At 44.7% G+C, this 18,377-nt stretch overlaps 1 protein-coding gene across 1 annotated transcript in view; it reads right to left on the bottom strand.

The window, feature by feature from the left end:
- The window catches only part of LOC118302683 (protein kinase C-binding protein NELL1-like), a 217,373-nt gene that overhangs the window by 79,227 nt on the left and 119,769 nt on the right, over positions 1–18,377 (bottom strand). The gene's annotated exons all lie outside the window — the stretch shown is intronic.

The following is an 18,377-nucleotide window of genomic DNA, read 5'->3' as shown; positions in this document are numbered from 1 at the left end:
AGACGACCAGCAGGGTCATCCGGAGGAGAAGAGTCTCATCGTGTTGTTTAACCGCTGCCTCCGTTGCCCACGTCATTTTTTTGAAACATGATCTTCTATTCCTTTTTTTCGGAGGGTCAACATTTCGTGTCGAGGTTGAAATATATTATATAATATCTATATCCGCGACCCTTAAGTGGATTAAGCGGTAGACGATGGATGAAAGGATATTATATATATATATATATATATATAATATTTGTCTGAATGTAAAGCAACATAACGGAACCATGAAGAACCTGAATCGAGGGGCGGCCGGTTGTGTCACCTCTCGACCTGGAGGTTTTCGAACAGGAGGGAGACTCTCGGTCGATGAGGTGAAAACGAACTTTACATCAACGTCTCCGAGTATCTACGGCCGAGTGCCGCCGTGCCCTCGCCTCGACTTTTCTCCTCGGGCAACCGTGACCCGGAAGGATTCTGAGGATCTTCACAGACACGATAAATAGGATGTTTTTATTGGACACTTTAACAACAGCGCGGCCTCGGTGGACCTTGGGCTTCTCACGTGTACAGATTTATCGCCACATTTTCATATATATATATATATATGGAAAAATGTGAATCAGACTTTTTTTTCCCTTGAAAATGTTGGTTTAGGACTACGTCTGTCTCTAAGCCCCTCCCTCTCCCTTGCCTCCCAGGGCACAGAGTGCATACATTCTTATTGCATGTGTGTGTGTTTTTTTAATTGCTGCATTTCTTTATCTGATGCATGTTTTCTCTTCATGTTTTTTTTTTCTTCTCACAAAGGAAGGTCCCTGGTTCGATTCCCGGCTCCTCTAGAGGGGGTGTCTCAGTGTCCTTGATAGAACCCGACCAATATGGATTTTTGGGAGTACAAGAGTCCAGATACCGATACATATATATATATATATTTTTTTTAAATCAGTGAATGATTCCCAGGTTGTCGTTATCAAACTTTTATGACAAAGACATTAATATGTTAATATTTAAGTTTAGCCATAAACTTGATCTATTTATAAATAAATACAAATACAACCAAATACATATATGTTATAACAAACATATATTTTACATAAAATGTAAACATAAAAGGCTCAAATCAGTTGGACGATGATATCGGTCGGGCTCTTAAAATATCGATATTATCGATAATACCAATATTGTCGGCCACCCAGTATAACGGTCGGGCTCTAGTCCTTGAGCAGGACACTGGTTCCCACCTGCTCCAGGTGCCGTGTCATAAAAGTACGAATGTGCGTATATTGCTCGTGAACGACTGGGAATGTGAGCTGCTTTGAGTGGTCGGCAGGACAAGAAAAGCACTTTTATAAAGACAGACACAGGCTGGGATGCACCTGTCCTGCAGCAACACACACACACACACACACACACACACACACACACACACACGCACACACGCACACACCACACACACACACACACACACACACACACACACACACACACACACACACCACACACACAGTTGTACCAGTGACGGGCTGATCATCAGGAAGCCGTGCAGATGCTGTTGTGTTTGGAGACGGGCTAAGACAGATGATTGATAAACACAGATGCTAACAGAGGAAAACAGTGACAACCCCCCCCCCCCCCCCCATCTTATTAAATGAACCGTCGCGGTGGTTTTCAGAGTTTGAGATGAGACGACAAAGAGAACTTCCCGATGTGACTGAAAACCCAAATAAAGAACAGCACCTCCGGCAAAACACAAGCACAGCACATCTTGACCTGTTGACATCGTGTTTTGTATTTCAGACGCCGAACGTTTCCACCAGATCCACTGGATTGTTTCGTCTCTTCCCCGGAGCCATATCCGGCATGCAGAAATATTCTATAAGAGCTGTGTCAGTCTGTCTCTCTCTCACACACACACACACACACACACACACACACACACACACACACACACACACACACACACACACACACACACACACACACACACACACACACACACACACACACACACACACACACACACACACACACAAACAAACCCTTGATTGTCCCTGAGCCTGCAGCCTCGTAGGGCAGCAGCAGCAGATGGATGAATTTAACTCTCATTGTATTCAGGTTGCCTGTAACACACACACACACAGACACACACACACAGACGCACGCACGCACGCACGCACGCACTTGTCAGGAAGGTCATCTACATACTATTATGCAAGTCGGGATAAGAACTTGTATCAGATTATTGCCCATTTTCTGTCATTAGCGAACGGTTGCTAGGCAACGCCGATGCCTCGCGGCCAACGACCTGCACGATCTAATTGACATCCCATTGCGCACCGTTCTCCTTGTAGCCGACGGCAAGGAAAGTGCTATTGTTCCGAGAGTTCCGACCGATGTTCTCGGTCACCGTGGCGAATTGACAAAAAGAGTTTGAACGCACCGAGAGCGACGGAGGTCAGAGCGACGGAGGTCAGAGCGACGGAGGTCAGAGCGACGGAAACAAAAGACAAAAGCTGAGACGGGGGGGGGGGAAATAAAAGATTGCAGAAACAGAAAGTAACATGTGCAAGGGAAGACGACACGGGAAAGAACCCGTGTGACAACAAAGAGGCATCGTCGCGCTTGCCGTGCCTCCTGCCAATGACAGGGCGGTAATGATTTGGCGGGAGAACTGGGATATCGGGTTATGAATATTTGACAATGCCGCGTGGGAGCGCTTAATTAGCTTCATTGTTATTCTCGTCCAGAGGTGGCTGCTGCCGCTGCAACGTGGAGCGTACTCCGACAAAAGGCCTCAGCGTAAGAGGGAATGTGTGCACGAGTGTATTTCACATTACTTTTAATTGTGACGACTGCTTTACTATTGTAAAGCTTTAAACTCACTTTTTAAGATCCTAGACTGACGGGCGGAGACGGAGTTTGGTCACTTGACACCCATGAGACGCCACTGAAGCGTTCAGGGGGAAGAATGTGTTGCTTTCACATTAAAATCCTTCTGATCAAATCATCATAATAATAATAATAAATTGACGATTTGATCTGTTTGCTATTCTTTAGTTATTTTTTTTACTTTAGTTATAATTCATGCACCAGGCTTCGTGACGTACATCCTTTCCAAAATAATGCCGCTGTTGAACCGGACCGGAAACAGCCGAGCAGCACTAAGTAGAACCCGGACGTGGTTGTGCAAAGTGGCCCGCTACTTACGGAAGAAACTGACATGAGGTTGAATCACTGATAGATTAAATAGAAGACACTCATGTCATGATTATTAAAGATTTTTTAACTACATGTATGCGTCAACATTTCCCCCCACACGGAAAAACACTTTCTAATATTATGTGTAATTTCACTGGTACTATAAACCTCATTAGTGACCGACTCCGGCTCAATAATCTCAGTATGTTTTGGTTTTGACTAAAACTCAAAAATGTAAATTGTACATAGTCCCACTTTCACGAAAGGTGGATGTGTTAGTACGGCGCTCCAGCGGGGGAGGCGGGAAGAGGCAGCAACACACACACACACACACACACACACACACACACACACACACACACACACACACACACACACACACACACACTGTTCGGAGGGCAGCAGATGGTCGTCAATAGTCCTCATTGTCTCATGATGTGGCTAACAGGGAGCGAGGCGTGCCCCCGGTCGGGGATCGGCGCCCCCGACTCGCAGACGCCGAACCGTCAGTGTCACCAGTCAAAACCTCTCCACGCGGCGGCGGAGAGCAGCTGGAGGTCGGAGGGAGAGGAGGAGAGGTCGAACCGTCCAGGTTGAAAGCAGCTGAGCGGCACTCAGGTTCAAGTGTGAGACGTCAACGCACACACACACACACACACACACACACACACACACACACACACACACACACACACACACACTATTGATGGAGACTATGTTCACTGACGAGCCCTGAACAGAAGAAGAAAGTTAATGGGGGGAGTGTTTTGCACCCTTTCAAACCTGCAACGTCTTTTTTTTTAATGCAACTATTAATTGGGAGCATCTTCCTTCACACTGTACAAACATCTTAACGCACTGACATCAGATTGTTGTCACGCTTGTAATCTTAGCACAGTGTCTTTTATTGGCGGTTTAATCCATTTGGCTTACTCTTCCCAGAGAGCACTGATTTGGTAAAAAAAGATATTTAGTTGTAAAACTGGGCTTGTTGAGTTTGGTTGAAAAGTGAAAGTACATGTTTACATGAAGTAATAGAACAGCTGCAGAAACAATGAGTATACGGCACGAAACATAGATTCCTAAAAGCCAATTCTTTTAATATTTAAAAAAGACTAGGCCAAGGTCTTTGACCTTTCGAACCCCCACATCAGTGTTTACTGGGCGACGCATCGACGGTCTTGTTGATTGATGGCGGCAGTGCTTGTCATCGTGAAATATGACAGTAAATACATTTAGTATATAGAATTATATACTAAACCAATATTGTGTAAACTGCTTCAATTTAAAGTTACGTTCAAGGCGTAGTAAGGAACTTGCAGAATGGTGAACACTGAGCAAGAGGGGATTGGTGCCAGAATATTCCTTCAATTTCCTAATGCCTACAACTGTTCCTTTCAGGGGGACAACAAAAAAGTGATGACAAACCAAACTGTGCTGCTTGGGAGGATTTCCCTCATTCCCTGCTAAAGAATCCCTCTCTCGCACACAGACCTTCAGCGACCTCGGGCCTGTTTTTCCGCACCGACGCTCTCGCCCGCACGAGTCTGGCAGCAACGCTGCCTGAATTTTATGAAATCACAAACCACGACCGGATCAAAGGTCGACAAGTGGAACAGACGAGAGCGGCCCCCGTCCTCCTCGAGCACGGCGACTGCATCACACACACACACACACACACACACTCCCGCTTCTTCTACGGTCGTCTTCTATTCCGAGACGAGACGTTGACAACCAACTCAACGTCAGGCGCCACACACATCTGTTTCTTGCTGACAACATCCGCGCCTGTCAGCCGCTCCGCCAGCTGCGACACCTCTTCCGCTTCCCCGCCGCCAAGGAAACCCGCGGAGCGAAGGGACGCAATCGCAATCGGCCCCGGTAATTCCGGGGCGTCCTGTGGTACCCAGCAGATTCCGCTCAGAGCGAACGCGCTGTATTGTATTAAACAGAAACGTATCAAGGTGGAAACCGATGTGAGAATCAACCTTCACACATTTTGGTCTAATAAAAACAACTTTTTGGAGTTATTAAATGCACTTTATGGTGTAAAGTGAAAAACAAACCTTGACTCTTCAAAATTCACCTTTAATAAGACTTTACCCGACGCGTTTGGAAGGGAAACGTGATTGCGTGTGCTTCCTTCATTCTTTTACTACAAAGTGCAGGTGGGTGGAACGTGGCCCCTGGAGACCCGGGGCCAAACAAACTGAATAGCTCAAGAATCATCACCATTATTCAGTTGTAATACGGAATAATGTGCCAAATTTGATGTTGGATCAAATTTGGATAAATTTAAAAAAATGCATTTTCCAGCCGCCAATTTGAACTTTGTAAAAGTTCAAAAACAGGAAAAGAAAAACATAAAACAAAGTTTGGCATTGAAGGTGTTTAACTACGACCGCAATCTTTTCTTTTATAGTCATTAATCAAACTACAACTGACTGGAAAACAATTACATGGTTGTGGGAGTCGGTGTTGATTAGTTTTAGAGGATGCGTCGCTTCTGTTGCCTGTGGAATTCAACTGTAGCATCACTAAACTGCTTACTGCTCTTCATGTTTTCTCCATTACAACACATTCATTTCGAGAAAGAAAATGTCTATATCAACTTTAAAAGTACATGTGAATGTTCGTGAGAGTCGGTCGCGCACTTTGCCTCACTCGGCTTTTGCCACATTAACATCACATCCATCCATGTTTTTCTTTCTTCCCAAAAAGCCATATTTCACTTCATTCTTCAGCGCACTTTACTTTGGGCTCCTGTGACAATCGATCGCGGCGCCGTCGTCCCTGAAGAGAGGTGAATGAATAGCACCTCCACCGGACTTTTTCACGCAGGTTAATCCCGAGGGGAAAAGCGAGCGGTGAAGCTTTTTGTAAGGATTTTATCATTAACTGTCAAGGAGCCAATCTCCCCCCCCCCCCCCACACACACACACTCACTCACAGATGTAAAAAGTTGAAATCTAATTCAATGCTCTAAAATATCACTCTACAATCTGATTTGACTGTTGTAAAACATAATTTCACTCACAAATGATCTATTTATCATTATGAAAATGATTTCGCAGTTATTCCACTCACTAATACAAGATGTCACTCACGTACCACCGTTTGCGCGAGGAGTGATTTCGTAGCGCCCCCCCCCCCCCCCGAACTGTCAGCCAATTAAACTGCGCGGCTGCTGTTTCTTTGTCTCCAGGTGTTTTCCACTCGTTCAGGCTTTCGTCAAAGTCAATTTGCGGAAATACGCAATCAGTCACAGTGTGACACTGTGACCTTTGCTCGTTGCGCGAGCAGACGCGACTTTCACACCGAAAGGGTGCGACTTTGACATTGTGCAGACTGGAGCATAATTATTTTCAGAGAACACGGGGGGTTGTGCTCTCTCTCTCTCTCTCTCTCTCTCTCTCTCTGTGTCTCACGACTCTCAAAATTCTCTCATTACACAGACGCGCTGCCAAGGTTTTTGGTTCCACTATATTAGAACTTGACCCCAGCTACGCTGACCTCGCGGCCCAATGCAATTCTGGCAGTGACGGAAGAAGGACGTGACGGGCGGGTTCAGATTTTATCGTGGAGGACAACGGTGCGAGGAGGGGGAATTTTTTGCGCAGCGCTGAGGTCGCGATCCTATACCGGCAGTTCAAATCTCCAACACGGCAGAGTATATCAGAGAGGATCTTCTTGCTGCTCTTCACCCTGTGCTTGTAACTCAGTTCCAGTTTCAGCCGTTTATTCACATTGTCGCGTCAAGACACGAAGGGAATGGAATTGGTCGGCCAGGACCAGCAGCGTACACTGCAAAATTAATTGCAGTCCGCAGAATGAATAATAACCTAAAGCCTATAATAAATATGCATGTTAAAAGGAAAGTGCATCAACAGCCGCATGCGGTCGCCAAATTCAAGAACAGTCCAAGAACATGTGTCAGGAAAACAGGTTTGCCATCCCTGTCCCAACTTTTCATCACATTTCTGCAGCAACACGTCAGATGACCGAGCCTCCTTGAACGCACCGCGAAGGAAGGGTTTGCCCAAATGAACTCTGCTTCACTTGGTTCACTCCCGCAAGTTAACAGAACTGGAGTAACGTATCCCACGTTTCAGAAAAGAGTCGGCAATGATGCCGTCACACGTGTGACCAAATATAATCACTGCTACGCTACAGATGGAATTAAATACCAAGGCGTCCACTGACTCCATGGTAACAGTAACAATCCCCCTTGTACTTCCTGGATTCAAAAATGTCTCATTATCTTCTCTCTCCCTCTAAATCTTTAATATCGCTCCTGGTTCATCCTGAGGAGAATTTGCCCAGTTTGTTTGGGCCCCGTGTCCCCGTGTCCTTCTGCGTCTTCACCTGCGTCGGGCTCGACCTCCTTCACTCCCTACCTCCCCCACTACGCCCGCACCGATGCTATCAGCGGCTCCCGATCCACTGTAGCCGCCTCGGCTCCCATAATTGACACAGAATCCCGATGCCCGGAGCGGCTGACATTCACCGACGGCTGAAGGACGGCTAGGGGGAGGTGAGCGGCGGCGCATAATGGAATGCGCCGCCGGCACAAACAGTAGACGGGAAGAGCCACTTGTAACACGATCTGCTGCGGCGCTTGAATATCAAGTGCAATTAAACGCCAGTGATGGCGGGACGGAGACGAGCAGACAAATTTGCTCGCGATTCGCCCGCGACTTCCTTCACGTCGTCACCTATCACTTACTGCGTGAAACAAAAGGAGCAGAAACTGTACAATTTTGGACTATCAAGATACACACACACACACACTCACACATCAATGTTGTGAACTTTGATAGCAATTTATGAGGCTATTTGTATAAGACGTTTATTCTCTTGTAAAACAATTGTGGACTTACAACCTATTCATGTGTCCAATGGACACTGACCCCGCCCATATGCAACTACAAAAGAAGGGGGGGGGGGGTCCCAGGGGGACTCCCAGGGGGATTCGGTTGTATTTCCGTTGTCCGAATACGAAGTTTAAACCACATACTCCGCATGGTTTTGACCATTTCTTTAGCTTGTCAATCACGGACTTGCGTAAAGGAGAAGAAATGCGAGGGTTGAATCGGGATTCAGGGGACTGAGATACACCAACATGTATTGAGAGTTGTCATATTTCAGTGCTGTGCCCGATTTTTTTTCCTTCCCTCCGTAGCTCGTGATGCCGACACTGGCTGTGAGACTGTGCTCCCGTCCTCTGCGCTGAACTCTTGCAACCTCCGACGTGCCGGGGTCGTCTGGAGGTGACACGGGGGAGGGCGCACTCAGTCGAGCGGCGTGGTCGGGGCCATTTGGCTAATCTTTTTTTCATGTTCCACAAGTTGCACCCTCCCGGACTTCACCTGGGACAAAGAGAGCGGACGGAGTCGTCCATATACTGCACGTGTGTGTGTGTGTGTGTGTGTGTGTGTGTGTGTGTGTGTGTGTGTGTGTGTGTGTGTGTGCAAGCATGTGTGAGACCTTTCCGCAAGGGCAACTGAGCTCAGGGGGCCAGACAGAGATTAATGATAGAAGAGGTGCCACGTCTATTTCAATATTGAGGGAGGGAAGTTGTGTCGTTGTGTGGATGGATGGGGGTGTGTGTGTGTGTGTGTGTGTGTGTGTGTGTGTGTGTGTGTGTGGAGTGTCGGGGCTGCAGAAATAGAAATGTACATTTTTGAGTAGTTATTTTCTCCATCCTAGTGTAAAAAGAAAAAGAAAAAACCTGCTAGATTTACTCTGACTGGGTGAAAAAGTTAATAATACAGCGCCCATGAACTGACTGAAAATGTACACCGCACTAAAAACTGCTCGCCTGTGCGTTTTTCTATAATTAAACTCATCATTCTTTTATCATCTCAGTTTTAACATTGAGATTGTGCGATTCCACGTAATGAAGATATTGGCGTCGACTTCTTATTTCCTCCGCGGAGGAGGTGAAGTTGTTAAGTTCACCCCGTGTCAGCCTGCTGGTTTATTTTGTTGGCGAGGTTATGAGGGACAAAAACACAACGCCGAGGATTTCCAGCGGACCCGGGATTTGTTTTTCACTTTCTCTTAACCTCGGTTTCATGTCAAATAAATAATGAAGGTTATCAGAGCACTTGTTTCAACGTTTCTCCTATAAGAACAAGACAATCATGCGGAGGGTTGTTTGTCCTTGGTGGCGGTGGGAGCTCTGACTGCCGCTCCAGTTACTATTACTGTAATGAGTACATTCATGTAAGTTTTTAGTGTGCCTCTGTAACTCGTGCTGTAGTTTATTTCCATTTTTGTAAATTCATTTGACATATTTGGAGCATGTGTCTTTATGTGCCGCACACTGCATAGCGTGTGTTGAAAGCACTTTGTGTGTATATGATTGCTTTCTCCTTATCCATCCATGACACACTCTTCTACTATCATCTTTCCATCCTTTTAGCTGCAATCTCTGCAGTTTAATAAACTTGGCTCGTTCCCTCTGCATGTCTTTGGTCTTTGGGAGGAAGCCGGAGAACCCGGAGAGAACCCACGCAGACACGGGGAGAACATGCCAACTCCACACAGAAAGGCCCCGGTTGGTTTGAATAATAAAACTTCCATTAGATGAAGAAAAAAACGTACGACGAACCCCCTAAAAATTCGGGGTGTTAATACTGATGAAATTTGCTATGATGAGGAAGCAATACGCTGAAAGTGCTTTGTGAAAACACCTTAATGAGCCAGTCTGAGATGAACTACAGCTGAACCGCGGTACTGACGGATGACAAATCAAACTAGAAACTTGGATAAGTCAGTGGAAAGACAAACAAATACAGGGCACAAGACGTCACTGCAGGGGTGGAACGAATGATTACTCTCATCATTGATCAATCTGATGATTATTTTTGCGATTATTCAATCAGGGTTCCGACACATTTTCCATTTCAAAATTCCAGACTTTTTCCAGACTCAAATTTCGTGTCCTCTCAGAAGATTCTTTTAAGACCTTATTTGAAATCCGAGTAAAAATGGCTAGATGTTTATCAAGTAAATATCATTATATGAATACATATTTTAAATGTATTTTAAAATCCAAGTGGTTAAATTATGACTGTGTATGCTGTCACAAGTAAGTTTCTCCAGAAGGTTGATTGTGATGTTGCATGTGCGGATTGATGTATTAAAAAATTGACACTTCCATTTCGGACGTTACCTATTCTAGGACTGAATCTCAAAATAAAATATTGATATTTAAACTCAGTTGTTTTGATTAAAATAGTATTTTATCATTAACAGAGGAAACAACAGTACAAAGTAACTAGCTGTCACCAGGATTATATCAAATTTAGATGATCCATCTGCATTGACTACATTGCAGGCCATTATTTAGATTTTAAATATTAGATTCTGATAGTTCCTGTTCAATTCATCTTTTTTAATCAGCAGAATAAACTTTCAGGAATTGGAAGAAATCGCCGTGTTTATATTCCAGATTCAAAGCTGATTTTTTTTTTCAAACGGCCTCTTCAGTCCGAGCAACAGGTCCGAACTCAAACAAGATCCGTTTCCTGACATGTATATAAAAAGAAAGAGCATCAAATCCTCACATATGCTAATGGCGCAACCACAAAATGTTTTCTCTTGAAAAATAGTCAACAAAATATCATCAAATATTAATCGTTTATCAGAAATACCGAGGCTGTGCAGAGTTCGTATTTTAAATAGTTAAGTTAACATTTATAAAAACGTATTTGTTGTTATGGATTTTTTCATTGCGCGTTCAAGGGCAAAAAATGGAAATGTTATCGACTTGAAATTAAAGTGTGCAAAACTTTCTGAAGCCACCGGAGCTATTCTGCCCATCACTGCTTCCCAGACGCAGCTAAAGCATAAAAAAATTAACATGCATCAGGGATGCATAATCATATCGCCATAAACAAGTTCAGTGTTCAATAAACATTCAACAACACTGTGTGTCCTCACATGAACTGAACAGGCCAAGTTAGACATAGCTAGCTAACGAGCTAACGCGCTAATAGCCTACGCTAATGCCAGCGGCTAAGAAATTGGCGTTTCTTATTGCAAAACAAACTATCAAAAAGGCATAAACACACGTAAACATTGCTTATGTGTTATCACAAACGTACAGGCTGTGCTCATCATGGGCATACGGAGCTGCATGCTTCGGCATGTCAAGCAGAGAAAATAAAAACAGCAATCAACCTCCCTATTTCCTGTTCCGTCACTGTTACGTAAGAAAAGCTTGAATTTCAAGTGACCTGCCTGAATTTCTTTAAATAACAATTACAAGGATCAGAAAACCTGCGAGAGCCAGAACAGTAGCTGTTGGTCAATTGACCGTCAATCGACCAATCAAATAAGTGATATTAATTGTTGCGGCTCTGCTGTAGGTCAATGAATTGTTTAACGTTTAAAGACAAATAATTCAATGAACATCGGACACATTGAGGGAATATGTTTCGGTAGAATGGGGATGCAAACCTCCAACAGAATAATAAAAAAAATAAAAAAGCTATGATACAGAGCCTGTTTGAGTCTTTGTACTTCACTCTACGTCTTAATGATGGTTTTTCCTCTCATCCGTCTCAGTACAGTAGTCGGTAATCTGTATCCCCACTGGAAATTCGAATCACTGGAGGTATTTTAGCATCGTCAGCGAGACGGCAGGGGGGATAAATTGCTTGCAGGACAATTTGGAGTTAAAGCACAACAAACAGGGCATATGGAAGAGGGGCACTTTCTTAGTTCACAACCCTAATGGGTGGTCACGCTCCCTTCCCAGTTGTAATCTCGCGGGTCCCGCCCCGGCTGTACATTGTTCTGTTTGTCGAGGCATCCATCAATTCCGTTTCCTTAGCAACAGAGGCAAACAGCTGCATTGACTGCATTTCTTGACAAAAGGGGGGACGGGGTGAACCAGGAATAAGAACAATAGTCAGAGACTTCTGAAGCAGACCAGCGGGGGTCAGATGGGGGTGGTGGTGAGGGGCGCAGGGGGGTTGGGAGGTCCAGGCTCAAACAAACAAACCCAGTGTGAAAACTGCTAAGAAAAACTAAAGCCCAGAAAATAAACCCCTTTGAGGCTGCATTGTGCAAAATCGGTGGACAGAAAGAAGAAAACACTAAGAACAGTATTGCAGGCCGGGATTTAATCTGTAGATCTGACCTGAGGTTTGTACGAGAAAACAGGTGTTGGTACAGGAATTGGTTTTAAAAGCACTCAGCCCAATTGCATTTCTGTACAAGTTGTGTGCAAACAGCACAGTGAAAAGGCTGGTGGATCAGTAAATATCAGCGCAGAATATATATCCCCTAGGGACCAATAGTAAGTACAGTTGCCACCAATTATTTATGTCAATGTTGCATGGGGGGATAGTCAATTTTGTCTGACCAACAGTACAAATAACATAAAACTAAAATAAGAATTCTGATCCTTACATTTTGACAGGCTCAGAACGAGTCCATTTTCACATTGTCTCAATTATGTTTCTGTCGAATAGATTAAAAGAATAACTGCTGAAAATTTTCAGAACAAAAATAAAACACAGCAAACGCTATGGAAGTGAAGTAGAGCTGCAACAGTTAATCGATAAATCGACTAGCAATCGCCAACTATTTTAATCGCCAACTATTTAAATTATCGATTAATCGGTTCTAGTAGTTTTTATGAAAAAAAAGTAGGCAAATTTTTATTTTTTCTGCTTCCAAAACGTGACTATTTTTTGGTTTCTTTGCTCCTCTGTGACAGCGAACTGAATATCTTTGGTGTGTGGACAAGACAAAACATCATCTTGGAGTTTTGGAAAGCACGATCGACATTTTTCACCATTTTATGACATTTTATGGACCAAACAACTAATCGATTAATCGAGAAAATAATCGTCAGTTGCAGCCCTTAAGTGAAGTGAGTAGCTACTTCATGATGTTTTGAGATGTTATTTGGGACAATTTGACGATGATCGGTCCATTAACAAGATCTGCAAATTTTATCCGTCAATTTAATATGGTCATAACTCTGATGTTGGCTTAAGACGAAAGACCAAAACAACACATTAGGATTTCTTAATTTTCTGAGGTCTATTTTTCTTCTGCAATCCCGTATAGTTGTTTTAGTCATAGCACCTACACTCTTTAAAATTCGTCCCCCATGAATATTTACACTAGATTCCATTAGTTATATGACCAGTGGGAGAGATCAGGATATCTTGTGGGCAACAAGTGTTGGACGGACCGATCTACTGGACCTTCGGCCCTCTGACTTTCACACACAGCTACTGGAAATCTACATTGAGCACTGCCCCGCTTTGTCCTTGCTCCCTGCCTTTTGTCCACTGAATAATTCCTCGCTGGCTCATTTTCAATCCTCGGGAGTTCAGCGGCGGGGTCTCTTATCCATGCCGGCCGACGCACCGTAGTGGCTGCTCAACGCTCCAGAGCGACATCGCCCTCTTCACTTCCAAGGTCACCCGGGCGGAGCGGGACTCAGTATCCCGGCAGATTTCCGCGTGAGAAAATTCCACCCTGCGTCCCTCCGGATGATTTCAGTTCAGCAGTCTCGTTTTTTTTTATTCCTTCCTCCCCAAGCCAATCCACCGTGTGTCTGTGTGTTCTCTCCATCACCGCGGTGTCACGATGAACGTGTAGCCAACAAAGCGGACGAGAGGCGGAGAGAGAGAAAGAGGAGGGCGAGAGGAGAAGTGATCTCTCTCCTCTGCCTTTTATCGCTCTATTTCATCATGGAAATCACCTCATTTACTCAGGGCACTTCTCCATTCATCTCCCATTGTCACTGGCAAAACCCATTTTCTATCCGTGCCACCGCTGTGTGTGTGTGTGTGTGTGTGTGTGTGTGTGTGTGTGTGTCGGTATGAGAGAGTCAGAGGAACATGGGAGGAAAAGGCACCGAGCTCTCTCTGTTTGCACATGAGCAGCTACATTAATGAACTCATGCTGCACGACCGGGCGTCAACATTAGCAAACAAACTATCGCTTTGCAGGGGATCTGGCGTTGCTTTTGTTGTTTTTCACTCGGCAGACTGCTGGTTCACATGCAATCACCGGTTTGATCAATTAGCAGTCATGTTCCCCTCGTAGGAAAGAGAACCCCCCTGCCGACTTTGGTGATCCCCCGACTTAGTGCTTAGTGCTAATTGGCAAATCTTTGCATGTTAACGCACTATGATAATAATGACATTACATATGGCAGTGTTTCCCCTACCATTGAATGCCAACGGGATCCCCCGCCCCCCCCCTAAAAGTCAAATTAATTTTAATAAAAAAAATAATGCCAAACAGAAGTAATGTAAGGTCACATTCCTCATACAACTTGTTCTTCATTCCTGTACAAAAGATTGTGGATGAAAATAACCCTAACGAGCCCTAAATGACTTGTGGCGGTGAGGTAAGCGCTGGACCTCACACCTCCTCTACTCAACCGCGGCGTCCCTTTTGTTGTTAAGCTTGAGTTCTTCACGAAGTGACTGACTTGACAGGTCTGTTCCAGTCTGTGTCTGTTGCTGCTGGCAGTCGATGGAGGAGTCACACGACGGCTGGTTTTGAGCGATGCCGGCCGCTCGCGCCTCCGATCGAGTCCCCGCCTGCCGCTCCCGTTGAGATATTTTTAGACACGTTTCGTCTTTTAAAAAACGCCTGAAATTGGGATCATAACAGTCGGCGGGAAAAAAACGGATGAGCTGGAGAGGTTATAATTGAGGCAGAGAGACTGCATCCAGAAAGGGTTAGGAAGAAGGATGCGACGAGTGAGAATTACTCCGTAATAGCAAACCAGTATCCATTCAGGGGGGGGGGCACAGTTCACTTGAAGTTCACGTCACGATTTAAAAAAAAAAAAAGAATTCTCCCCCAGATCTCCGCCGTCCACGATGCCCTTTTCACTCCCTCAACCATCTCATTAGACTTATTTTTTCTTCTTCTTCCTTTTGCCCGTTCCGTGCAAATTGCAAGTTAATTAGCGAGACAGTTTTTCTTGATGGATGTCACTTTATGCTTCGGTAGCGGGATGATAATGTATTTAGGGACATGCCTGTGGTCATGCGACTCCAATCACAGGCGGAATATCATCTTTAATACTCGCTCCTTTCGGGCCATTAATGACTCAAAACATTTGCGTCAGGAAATGTGTCTGGTATCCCGTCTAGCTCCCCATCTGCCGTCATCACTTCTGATACACCATCCTGGCCTCTTTATCAGGCCGCAGCTCGAGCGGCGACCTCGTTCGTTTGCCACTTTCCATAAAAGCATCTCCCAAATAAATGAACGCAAAGAACGTGGACAAGAGTAGTGACACACGGCTATCGTAGCTCCACCGCTACAAAAGTTAACCCGGGGACGCTAGAGCTGTGCTCATAGTAGCCATGGTTACAGATGTGCTAAATTGAGGAAGCACGGACGCTCCATATAGATCCGGCTCTGCCGCGCTCCTCCTCTCCCAACTCATTTCTATAAATGGAGTCTCGTGGGCAGGAGATGTCACATCTGAGATTATTATGACAACGCTCATATTTGTTCAAATGTGTTTACCTGTATAGCTTGAACAGGTTTTGTTTTTTTTTATATTATCAATTAATCAATTATGTTTTGCAGCGGAGCATCTGCTGAGAATCCAATCAGCGCCTTGCTGTTTGTGTTTCCACGTCGAGCTTTGAGGGTTGAGGCTGCGGGAGCTTGGTTAACGACATTACCACGAATTAATAGTTCAGAAGGGAACCCCGTGTGGGTCTAAACAGTAACGTGCCAGTGCGCCGGCTAAAAAGCAGGAGAGCAGCGGCACGGCTCCCGGAGTGATGCGACATGACAGCATTCACCTTGGATCATAGAGAGTGGAAGAAAACTATCAAAATGCTCATAAATATCTTATGGAGCCACTGAGGAGCAACGGAGCAGGGGGGGGGGGGGGGGGGGGGGGGGACACGACCTGCTCCGACTGCTGCTGCCGAGGCGAATATCACGCTACTCACATGGAAGAAGCAGAGGGGGGGGGGGCACCGCTCGAGCAGAGGACAGAAGCAGCGACACTTTGCTGGACTGTTGTTGACACGTTCATTCTTATGTCAACAAACACACATGTAGACACGATGGCTGTTATTGAGGTCAATAAAAAAAATTGGGATTTCATATTCATGTATCGATAATAGTCGATAATGTAATGATCGTGACATGGGTGGGGGCATGAGCGGATGTGGATTTTCTTCTTTTTTTTTTTTATTCAAAATGGTCGAGGTGGTGTGTTCCAAAAAACAAATGTATGCTTCATCTTCACCATGAGTGACGCATCTCGACATAGTGCATCGCCAGTGATAAAGGGCGTCTGCTGGTGAGAAACTCCAAATTTAGGCATCTTGTAGATGCAAAACCACGTCATGTCAGTCCCAAGGGACGAAATGTAAAGGGCTGGAACAAAGAACATCGCGTCTCCTTAGCACTAATCCTGGTTCCTTTCAGGTCTTTCTATTGAACCAGGTTTCGGCTTCCGCGTCACATGTGCGGGTGGGAGTGTGTCTCGTACCTTAACCGTACGGTCTCCGGGACTCTGATCCCACATCTCAGAGGATTAAACAGCTCGCGGCAGAGAGGGGGGGGGGGGGGGGGGGGGGGCCCACTCCTTTTCTCTTTAAATCTCTCCCCTGCCAGGCCCGGACCAACTAGACACATTATTGATCGCAGGAGGTTTCCCCCCGCCCGCCCGCAGCCTCATTTAAACCTGCTCCGTTGTTTCCAGATGAAACAGCAGACAACAGCCTCCCACTGATGGAATTTAGCGCACGCTGCTACCTTTAAAGCCCATAACTCTCTCTTCATTCCTCTCATCTGTATACATGATCAATCTCACTCTCTCTCACTGCCTCGCTCTTAAAAGCCCTTCTACTTCTACTTCGTCTTCGCTCAGCGGCCGCAACAGCATCTTGTAAAACAGCTTTGCTCACCTCCTACTCTTGTTGTGCTCTCGCTTTGGCCAAAAAATCAAACCCCCTTCTACTCTGGGCCATAAATCAATCAAACGGAAAAGAAGAGACATGTTACCCGTAGTGCTTGAATCATATATTCTATCTTGTCTGCTGAAGAAAACATCTATATCAAATAAGATCCTGCCTGACATTTGGCCCTTTTTTTTGGGAATATGAAAAATATTCCATCGGGTAACATACAGCAACTGGATTAGAAACTCATTCAAAACGATTTTCTATGGTGCGGATTATTCAAAATGCAAAAAGCCTTATGCTAAATAATTGGGGCAGAAGTGTAGCTCACAGCGAACTGACTGACTCCATGGCAACATTGCACTTCCTGTTTGCAACATCCAAAGTATGATGAGGACGGCAAAGGCAAAACCCAGAGCATGATTATGCCAAAGGATTTTTTTTTAAAAGGCAAAAAAGAACATGAAGAGAGAATCCAAGATTTTTTTTTTAACAGTCCTGTAAAGTTTTTTTTATCTGGAACCATGACATCTAGTTATGGCAGAGAATAATCATCAAAGTATCCCACCAATTATGTTCAGGTATTCTTTTTGATAGGTCACAAAACATTGTTTTTAAAAATTTCACTTTCTACATTATCTGCATGTGGCGATGGTTTTGCTTAATGTTACAAAAGTATCCAAAAGATGGTTATGGTTGGGAAACTAAAGCATTTGGGTAAGGTTAGCAAAAAAACAAGTTGCTTTGGACAAAAGCGTCAGCTAAGTGGATTTAACACAACGCAACGTAACGTAACAGCGCAACGTAACGCAACGCAACGTAACGCAACATAGCGCAAAGTTAGCAATGTAACGAAACGCAACTTTACGTCGGTTTGACATGATATGGAGAGTTTGGACATAATTCTTATGGGGGATATTAATGTGAACTAGGCCATAAGCCTTTTAATAACAGAAGTGAAAAGAGCAGCCTAGGGTTTAAGATGAAGAGATACACACCAAAGGAAAAAAAAACCTGCAGCTACCATTTCCATAGCAATACAGGCAATAAAGTGTATTCCAATTATATAATATACTCTTGGGTTCTAAGGATATGATAAGACCACGTTTTCAGCCCAATTAGCTCCGCATTAGAATCATCAATAAATATGTAAAGTAAAACAATAATATTCAATTTTCTAGGTAGGTTTCTACCTAAAGTAATTGAGTTATCCATCCATTCCGCCTCCGCTGAACACAGATGGCTCCTCATTCCACCGTCTGTATCCTT

This window comes from Scophthalmus maximus, chromosome 4 (assembly GCF_022379125.1).
Source record: "Scophthalmus maximus strain ysfricsl-2021 chromosome 4, ASM2237912v1, whole genome shotgun sequence".
Classification (NCBI taxonomy): Eukaryota; Metazoa; Chordata; class Actinopteri; order Pleuronectiformes; family Scophthalmidae; genus Scophthalmus; species Scophthalmus maximus.
Note: the sequence above shows the minus strand (reverse complement) of the source record. Positions and strands in the feature narration are given on the sequence as shown.